This window comes from Halichondria panicea, chromosome 12 (assembly GCF_963675165.1).
Source record: "Halichondria panicea chromosome 12, odHalPani1.1, whole genome shotgun sequence".
Classification (NCBI taxonomy): Eukaryota; Metazoa; Porifera; class Demospongiae; order Suberitida; family Halichondriidae; genus Halichondria; species Halichondria panicea.
The window spans coordinates 1,503,261-1,514,580 of NC_087388.1; positions in this window are offsets into that span (position 1 = coordinate 1,503,261).

Below are 11,320 nucleotides of genomic sequence, written 5' to 3' on the forward strand. Positions count from 1 at the left end.
CTCGAGGAAATTCAATGGCCTAAATCCGAAGGTGATAAGATTACTTTGGGATGGTATGCTAAATGTGATGGTGACAGATTTGATTTCTTCCCAACACGATTTCTTCATGTGCTTATCGTTCACCTCTCTCACAATTTTGCACTAAAACAAAATCTACCCACAAGACACAAACTCTCAACTACAACTTCGAATTCTTTGATTGCTGAGGTATATGCTGCCAATCCTCGCTGTCGTGTTTGGTCGACTGGTCTGCATTGGCTTATGAAGAATGTAGTTGAGGTATTTGTCGATATGCCTAAAGATGCAGATAGTAAAGAGTTGATTGTACTAGTAAGGAGTGACAGCAAAAATCGAGTCGAATGTTTGAACACTCTGCAACTAGTTATTCAGAAGGTAGTCGAAACAAAAGTTGAATTCTGTGCTAGTATAGTGCCTACTGTTTACCTTCTTGACCCGAGCAATCTCAAGGATGAACCTTTTACAAATGCTAGAAATGCACCTAAATATGCTCTAAGTGATATTGAAGAGGCATTAGCAGAAGGCACTGAGCGAGTCATGGATAAAGAAGGACAATGCTTCTCCTCTCCGATCAAAGATTGGATCAGCCCAACAAGTTGGGCCATTACATACTGGAGTAAGTTATCAAAGGCGTAGGAAGAGAAGAGGACATGCAACTACAATCTATCGTATTATAAATAGGTGTATGTCTAAAAATAGTAAAAAATTTATTGCACTTGCACTTTATACTCTAGACTAGCCTTGTTTTTACTCTATTCCCTAGTGGGCGGTTGGCATATCCTGCTGACTCATCAATAATATGACGCATACAGAGTATACATTGTGAGTTGCATTCCCTCTTCTCTTTATACGCCCTTGGTTTTACCACACAAACATCTTTAATTCATACGTCATCATTATTGCTGTGCACTTTTTACATAGATAGGTTGTTTCCGATGGATACCGTCTTGGTTCACTCTCTTTTACAAGAAGTAAATGGTGCTCAATGGAAACTACTAGGAATGAGTCTTGCGATCCCCTGGAACAAATTAGATGCCATTGAAAATGAAGCATTCTTCCCAGGTGATATTGCTAAGAAAGAAGAAGTAATTCGACTATGGATGTCTCAAGAACCCACCTGGATAGTGTTGGTAGACGCTCTCAGTCAATCTGCATATGGATGGTCACAGAATTCAAGTCAAATCTCACAAGAGCACAGTAAGTAACTTAATTATAGTTACTGTATTTACTTGATTAAACGCCCATCTCGTTTAAACGCCCATGGGAAAAGCTCTGTCTTATAGACAGCATAGAATAATAGAATAATAGAGCAAACTTAGGAGTGTTAGTGACTGTGAGGGAGAAACACCACTCACTCGTATGACTTAAGATTTAAGCTGAGAGAGCAGTGGCAGAAGGCATAGTAACTGCTGCTGTGCAAGAGTTTGGAGTAGACAAAACAATAAACGCCCATTTTGATAAGCGTCCATCTTGTTTAAACGCCCTCTCTACAGACTTCTATATGAAATAAATGATAAATAAATGTGTTTAATCAGTTCATTCATGCATGAGCGCATTTCTATATAAGTATGCATAGTGCTTATTCAAAGGTTGAATTATCTACTGTAGACGTGACTCTACAAGAAAAAATGCTCTGCGAAAGCAATTCATCCCTCCGTCCTGACGAGGACTTTCTTCAATCTTTTGCTGCCATCATTGGCTCTCGTTGGCAATGTCTTGCTTCTCCTCTCTCCCTCACTTCTGAAGACATTGTGAGCATCAAGAGAGAGACAAAAGGAGCAAAGCCTACCAGACAAGCACTCGTCATGCTGCAGAAGTGGGCAGCCAGGGAGACGGCAACTTATGGTCAGTTGAGAGAGAGACTCCGTACACTCTCAGTGTTTCATATCTGAGAAAAGTATGTAGATAATTATAGCTGTTTACGATAATGTAACCTATATATATTGTCAAAGTCTGCTAAAGCCTTGTTTGTGTCACTCGATCATGCTTTGCCATTAAATTTAAGCACATCAATTCACAACTGCACTTTCAATTGCAATTAAAATTTTTTTGCACTGCACTGCAATACACTGTGTATACAACCTTAAAAAAAGCACTTGTTAGTTTCTTAATTTTGTCAATTCCATTAATGCTCCCCCAAGTAATTGTTGTACTGCAGCTAGAGCTTCAACTAGTGCTGTACAAAATGTCTGTAACAGCTCTAAGATTGATGATTTACATAGCATTGCTCTAATGTCGTAAACGAGGAGCTGTTGAATGACTTATCGTCCTCTGTCGGATTTTCCCCGGAGATAAACTCTCTTCTGGGATTGTTGAAAACAACTTTGACTACATTCCAGCTTGTAAAGTAAGCCTCCTTATCTCTCACATAGAAGATACTGAAATTCCGCTCTCACCCTAAGAGAATTACTCGCATCTGATGTACCTACATATATATTGTCAAAGTCTGCTAAAGCGGACGTCACCAATTACATCGATCAACTCAAGCTCAGTGTAGTCATATCATAAATTATTACAGAATCGCTGCTGCATGGAAAAAGTACTACCAGAATAATTATACCACAAGCTGCAGTACTGCCACGAATTTGACAATAGTAATAATAATTTATTTGTACGTGGAAGAGAACCACAGTCTCAACTCACTTCAGAACCAGTACCAACTAAGAGTGCCACTAAAGAGAAATCTCGTCTGCTTTATTTATCTCTGTGTCAAAGGTGACAAGATTACCCAGGATTTTATGCTGAATGTGATGTTGGCAGATTCAACTATTTCCTAACGATTTCTTCATTTCATTTCTCTCACAGCTTTTCATGAAAACTAAAGCTTGCTAACAATTGCAGCGAATACTCTCTATAATAACTTCTCAATTTCTGATTCTTCTACTGCTAATATTTATTTGATTCCAGAGATCCAATTATGCTGCCAATCCTCGCTGTCATGATAATTATGTCTGGTCGACTGGTCTACATTGGCTTATGAAGAATGGAGTGGAGGTATTTGTCGATATGCCTAAAGACGCTGATAGGAAAGAACTGATAGTGAAAAGTGGCAACAAAATATATGCGCTCTGCATCTAGTTTCAGAATGTTGTGGAAACAAACTCCTTCTTGATCCGAGCAATCTCAAGGATGAAACTTTTACGAATGTTAAAAATGCACATAAAATAATATGCTCTAAGAGTATTGATGCATGAAGCATTAGCAGAAAGAACTAAGCAACTCATGGAAAGAAGGACATTACTTCTCTATTCTGATAAGGGACAATGCTTCTCTACATCTGATGAAGATTGGGTCATCCCAAAAGACGGACTACATCTACTGGAGTAAGTTTCAAGCACACGCTCACATGCACACATGCACACATGCACACACCACCTGTAAATGTTTCATATGTAATCAATGTTTTATTTGTTGTTTCCAATAGTCAAGATATACCCACAACTCTTAATGTTGCGCAGGTACTGAAAATTCCCCACTTCAATCAAAGATTGGATCAGCTCAGGTGATATTCTACTGGAGTAAGCAGCATTCAAACCCAACATTTAATTTATGAGCTTAATTATTTCCTTGTACAGATTTGTTGTTTCCGATGTGTGAGTCCCTGATTGACTCTGCTTTAAACTGCTTACAGGGATGAATACCCATGCATTGGAATAACTATTTAAAACGAAGCATCATTCCCTGTAGCCTCGATCCCAGGCCGATCCGTCTCTAATTGAACGCTATAGGTCGCCTCCGAGCTACATTCCCTGGTGATATTGTAATTCGACTGGAAAGTCTCAAGAACCCACCTGGAAAATATTAGTAGAGGTTCTCGCAGTCAACCCACATGATTGTCCAACAAAACAAGTAAAATCTCACACAAGCACAGTAAGTACACTACCGTATAGCGGGTATATTTCGAGGGTATAAACTTTCGCGGAATGACTGTTAGAAAGGTTTTTGGTTGAATAGCAGTCTTTTAGTGGGTATATTTAATTAGCGAAAACCACAAACATTTATACATCCTCGAAATATACCCGCTGTATAATAATACGGTATATAAGTTATTATATAGCTATATTCATTGTAGACGTGCTTGACATCCAATCATTTGCTGCCATCATTGGCTCTAGATGGCAGTGTCTTACTTCTCCCTTCTCCCTCACTTCTGAAGACATTGAGCATCAAGAGAGAGACAAGAGGAGCAGAGTCTACCAGACAAGCACTTGTCATGCTGCATGGTCATGCACTTTTCGTGTTCCATATCTGTATACCACATTATGTGTAGATTTAGCTGCATGCATTCAATTGCACTTACATACTGTAGATATAGCTGTTTAATCCAACACATGTTTGTGTCGCTGAACTTTCAGAACTCATGCCTTGCCACATAAGCAAAAATTACTTTTACACTTCCAATCGTTATTTTTTCTACATGTTATGTTCTGTGTGTATGAACATCTTACGTCCTTCATAATTAGCACATAACTGTTACTACTGTACAGTTATTCTAATGTTATCAATTCTGACATGAATGAAATGAATTTTTGCACTCAGTTCTATAGCTTCAATGGCCGGGTGTGCATGCAATGTCATGACTTAATTATGTATACTGTAAAAACTACATTATTACTCAATACACAGTACAGTAGTTTCGTATAGTTATACAGTATCCTGTTTGTCACAACCATTAGCTATTGACAGTGTGTACTTGTACGAAACTGTACCAGTGCAGTACCTATAAAATAAGCAGTCCTATCGGGAATGGAAACCAGACACCATCTTATCCATGCATAATTATATATAATTCCTGATTATACAGTAACTGTTGCTGATCATGAACATTACAGAAATTAACTTGATATTGAATTTGTATTTAATTATGTATACTTTTCCAGTTAAATTAATGTCATGCAAGAGTTCAATAATTCAGTGACTATCATTACAATAAATGTGTATCATAAAAACTCAATACAAAACTATTAGTAAAAGCAAGAGTTCATTAACCAACAAGTTAAGGGAAATTCAGCCTAAACTACAGTCTGTCAAATTCCAGTGGATCAAAGTTTGCAAGGTTAGCTGCTTCTGACCATACAGCAAGTCTTGAGCTGTCCATTTCCAGTGCATGCATGCACATTGCCGGCTGCTAGGGCATGACTCATTCCTCCAATTTCGACTTTACATTCGGGACACTTGGCCCTTTGCATCGCTCCCCCACACCCGCCAATTGCATAGGTGTGGCCATTGGGGCACTTGTACCAATGGCCTTTCGGGAGGCCAATAGCCTGACTATCTTAAGTCTTTCTGTTTCGGACAGTCCGGTTGCTGGGATATTAGCAGCTTCATCAGCAGTCATGGGTCGCAGCTCACAATTTAGCTGCTTGTATATCAGCTTCCTTTTTTTACTTTCGTCTTGCCATAATGACAGACCAATCACCATCATTTTTTTCCTGCCCCTTTTCCAACTGCCATTCCTCCTCTTATCCCTTTACCGGTCAAAATGTTGTAATTTTTACAACAACAATCTGGGAGGGAGCGTGCTATCAACTTGTGAATGTTGCATGATATTGGATTCTGTGGCAGATTGGATAGTATCATGAATGCGATTATCCTTTGATGTTCTGCTGAGCTGTTCAATTAGGACACTTAAAAAAAAAAAAAAGGTTTAAAACAAGCTATACAGCACGTAGGACTGAGTAGTATCCATTGGTAGACCCTCTGGACTATCTTGGTAGCCATAGAATATTTTCGAAGAGGAAGCAGCAAGCCATTTGTGTACACAGGCACTTCACAAGTGGACACAAGCTCTACAATAGTCTACATGCTTGCTAAGCAGCTTAGTTGACCAGAGTGCAGCTTTTATAAAGGCCACACATACTTCCATCGAGGCAGCAGCAAGGCATAAAATCGATGGTTAGTTTGTGCACAGCCGGCCATTGACCCACGCCCATCTCTATAAGCCATTAGCCATTTCATTTGGGGCGGAGATAACATCAAGCTAATTTGGTGGGTTGGGCTCAGATGCAAACTAAAGTGTGGGTTGGGCTCAGATGCAAACTAAAGTGATGGAACTGTTCCAGACTTTCCAGATTGTGTGCGGCTGAACGGTAAAGGGTTATAGAGCCTTGTATACACGACTTTGTTCCCTTCCACTAGTTAATCTCCTTGTATCATCTGGACTTCAGTGTCTTATCCACACGTATATAATACATGCATATAGCTATAAGAGCAGCATTATGCACCCTCGTTTTGGATGAAAGCATCTTGGAGAGATAGTACAGCCAATCAAATGACATAACTATCATGTTTCGTTGATGAAACCAACTTGAAACAGCTGTGGCAATGTGTGTATTGTTAGTACATTAACAAGATAAAATAGCTAGCAAGAATACCTTCTCTTTCTTCATGTATGGAACAACACTGCACACAGACACATGTAGCACAGCCTACATAATAATACAGAATCAAGTTCCTAGTATATAATTAATGGATCTAACCATGCAGCAATCTGCTAAACCGCACCAATTAGTTTAGCACCAAGTCTACCAGTGAATTCCAAGTGAGATAGCTACTGACTCGTAACTAGCCTCCTAGGAGGCGACCTAGCGTTCAATTAGAGACGGATCGGCCTGGGATCGAGGCTAACTCGTAACAAATATTTTCATCATGTTTTTTCATACAATAGTTATTATGCTTGCACCCCAGCAAAAGCAGAACCTAATCATTGCAGTTTTATCACTCCATTTCCTGTTGTATTTCCCTTTACATTTTCAACATCCTGTTTGACTTGGTTTTGCACGAGCCCCTCCCACTCCAGTTAGATCAGACTTGGCTTTGAACATTTTACAAGCCTTGAACAATCAAGCAAACAAGTACACTAGACTAAAGTTTGACCCATCGTAAGGACTAGAGAAAGAGTGGTGAGTTATTGCAGCTTAGATCTATCTATGATTAATACAACAGTTTTCAAAACAAATTGTTTTATGATTATGATAATAGCTCTCATTATAAGTATTAAAAGGCTAATCCTGCCACTCATGTTTGGCCAGAATAACGTTTGTTTGAGTGTAAAACATGTACACCCCTGGTAAAACTTCTTATATTATTAATACTTAAATTGTAGATCTATAACTTAGTCTAAGAATAAGTGTGGCAATACAGTTCTATACTAGGCAAGTGAATACATGTAAAACTATAAGATATGAGAACACAGATAAACAAATGAGAGGGATGTAGCAACGCCCAGCACTAAGCTTTCGTTGGATAAAGGCTAGTTGCCTTTAATGAGCAAAAGGGGCGTGTGCACTCTAAAATGGATCAAGATTTCAATACATAGTCTATAGAGTTGCTTATGCAGAGTGATAAAGAATTGAGCTACAAAGAGGATGCTGTTTCCAGATCTTTCTTTTTGATAACCAATGACGAGAAAATATACTTGTGTTCCACTTTCTAGTATACCTATAACCTGCAGTGTCAGGCTTGGAGCACGTTACCATAAGTAAGAGCAGCTAGGAGAGGTATATATGGAACCTTTTTGTAGACTTCTGACAAATGTTCTATGGTAGATACCCATGCAGTAGTGTTGCGTGGGTGTATGTGTGCATGCTGCAAGATTAATCTTGTACGCTCTGGCCTCCTACAAGAAAACTATAAGTAGCCGATATCATAATCATGCACGATGCCGTGTGTATATATACGTTTTTGAGTGAGACTGGCCTCAAACCAGAGGGTGTGACGTCACACACTGCACTAATTGCCTAGCATCACGTGAGGCATTGTCTATCCCTCTCTTTCAAGAATAAGCAATAATATATTTTTGTACTTAGTTCCTTGGCTTACAGACATCTCGTCGCACAAAATAGTTGATTACATTACATTGTCACTGTCTAGTGTCTAACATATACCATTTCTTGTACGTAGGCTGCATACAATGTCATGTGTTTGTTTATCAAGTTGATACTAATTAACCCTGTGTATGACATCATACATTATTTTGCATGCATGTGCACGGCCTGTACAATGGTATTCATTTCAATGAAATTCATTTTGCAGCCCATAATTATTGAGTAAGTCGTCAGGGATAAGAATTAGAATGCACAAACAAAAATTTGATATTGATAGGCACACACTAACAGGTGGATATAATGGCATGGGACGTACTGTAAACTATAGCGAAAACTTAGATGAGCCATAATTATTATGGCATACTACTATAAAATCTCGCTAACAGACATCAAAGGGGGGGAAAGACGTCTGTAGAAGGGCCGCTTTTCATGGCCCATTTTGGAATGTTGTCGCACCAATCAGATTGCCAGATTTTATAATGAAACATTCTGGGTATGGTTTTATGTAGAAAGGAAGTGTTCGCTATAGCAGCTAGAAGCTACACAAAAATGATTATTAAGCTGCTGCTAATACTGTACTTCTCTACTTAAACCGTTTTTCGAGCATATTTAATGCCTCGAGGCGGGGATACGTAAAGCTGGCTGTGCGTGGCCCAATGGTACAACGCAACGACAAATAACAGCTTCTATGGGCTTCTAGCCACATTCTCTTGGATTTTTATTAGTGGAGAATTTGCAAAATAAAGTTAGTTTGACTCACCGTGAAGGCAGTTGCATTGCATTCTCTTCAGAATCTTTTATGCATCATCTGTAGGCGTGTTAGCCTTGCACTAGCGTTATATAGCTGTTTGATCATTGACAGGAAATACAAAATGACTAAAACTTCTACATTCCTTGAAAATCATTCATCAAGCCATCAGATAGACTTCTGTTTCCATTAAGCTCCTCATCTAGAGACAACTCGGCCTGGGAACAAGGCTATATAGAACAAAACTAACATTGCAATGGTGCCCAACCCTACGTATATACGCTCACCAACTGGCTAAGACCAACTTCAGTCTATATAATTTGTTGGATGTATGAATGCAATATTAACTGTTAACTGATTACACTATCACCTCTCGTGTGATATCTGTTATGTCTGTTCTACTTACGCTTTGTTATGTGCTCTTGTGCAATCTACATGTATCAGTGGAATGTTCTAGAAATCTCCATGTCTATACCTGTGTCTCCCCATGCTCTATTTTTAGTGTCATTTTTGTAGGTCTCTGCACCACATGGTAAAAAATCTTTGGTTGAAGTGAATTCAATCTGTGAGCCTATAGCTAGTATAGACTAGGTTACAACTATTTCCTAGGCTACTGGCTAGCTATAGAACTGTCTATCTAAGAAAGAACTCAACATAATTATAGTTTAGACCAGATATAGCTCACAGTTTAGAGACTGAATCGTTTTGCTTGCACACTAGCTAGCTAACTGCAGCAACATTCAGGGGGTGCTCAGCAAGATAGATACACTAACCTGAGCTGATAGTAGAGATCCAGAAAAAGGCTTTGCCATCCCCTGGCTACGCCACTGCTTATCATAATATGACTGTGTGGAATTCAGTTCGTTCATGTAAACAACAGTAACATAACAGCAAACTAACTCTAACCTGAGCGAAGCAAAACATGCCGAGAGGTATTAGCATAATTATAGCGCAGCTTGCAACATTCATTTCAGTATTATGACGTGTTCTGACAGCACTTGATTTTAATTTAGTGGTGTGACAACGATAACAGTGATTTTAATATGTAAATGTCAGGGGCGTAGCCAGGATTTTGAGGAAGGGGGTGCTACCACAACAAAAGAGGGCGCAAAGCGCCCAATTTTGAGCCACGCAGCGCCGAAATTTGGTTGACCGGAAGCCACACCTCTTATTAATGATGTAATAATTAATAGTTGGGCGTGGCCCAATCTTCTACATGTATTTGCATAGAGAAGCCTATTTTGCTACGAAAGAGAACTAGTCTATAGCTATAGATCTAAGCCAGAATAGCTAACAGTTTAAAGACCAATTCGTTTTGCTTGCCTACTAGCTAGCTAACTGCAGCAAGATCTGGAAGAGAAGGGGGTGCTCAGCTAGACAATCAGGTACACTTTGTGTACAATCTCAGATAGAAAGGGGGTGCTTGAGCACCATGAGCCTACGCCCCTGCATGTCACATTACAAAAGCGGCCACTTCTACCAGACTCTGATGTCTGCTCGCGAGACTATAGCATACTGCCGTATAGCGCACATTTTTGAGGCACTTTAAATTTCATGGCATTTATGAATTTCGTGGGTTGACTGCATGCTTACAGGAAATACTCTTAGGTCACTAGGGCCGTAGATAGCCTAGGTTTGCTGGGGTGGTAAAATAACAGCTGAACATTTTTATTAAAAAAAAGGTTAACTGTTATTTCTTGGCCTCGTAGACCCGCTAAGGCTTGATCTAGCTTATAATTTATGCTAGCTTAGTCAAGACTTTGGAAAGGGAATTTAGATAGTCAACTTCATCTTTACCTGTGATCAATATAATTATAATTTAGGTACACAACAACATTGGGGATTCCCTACAGTAATAAATTCTCCATGTACCTCTGAAAAATTCCTGGTGCTGATGATACTCCGTAGGGCAGCCTAGTGTAGCAAAACAAGCCCTTCTGTGTGTTTACGACTACTAACTCTTTCGATTCTTCGTCTAAGGGAGGCTGCAAATATGCTTGGGTTAGATCTAGCTTTATAATGCTTTTCCACCATCCAGTTTTGCAAACAGGTCTGGAATAGGGTGCTTATCCAACTTTGCCACCAGATTTACCGTTTGTTTAATCGCCACAAATGCGCACCCTTCAAACGAGTTTAAGAACTGCGACGATTGGGGTTGCCCAATCCGAATGTTCCACTGATTCTAGGGCACCCTCTGATACAAGTTTTTCAAGTTCAATTTCCACCATGTCCCGATAAAAGTACGGTGCACTACGTGCTCTGAGGAACTGTGGAGAGGCATTTGATTCAAACAATTTTGGCCCAGAGCAAAACACGGCCCTGTGTTTCTCCAATAGATTGTTAAGGGCAGCGTTCAGTAACCAAAAATTTCGTACTAGTTCAACTTTATCTCTTCAAGCCAATTTCTGCCCAGCAAACTAGGGCCCTCTCCTTTTACAACTAGCAATGGAAGGGTCACTTCTTGGCCACTGTACTTTACCAGCGCATCCTCACCATCAGTGCTCTTTGTGACGTCATCATCCATCTTGTGTACCTTTTGGTCAGTACATTTGTATCCTTGTGAGCCTGTGCTGTGACATACGGTATTGAGATGATCTTTCCTCCCGCAGGTATGACAGATTGCCTCCTTTTACTGGCATCCGTAGCGTTTATGACCAGTTTTTCCACAATAAAAACAATTTCCACTCTGAGCTTAACCGCGGTTCCTTGACCGGTCCCCTTTCTGTAT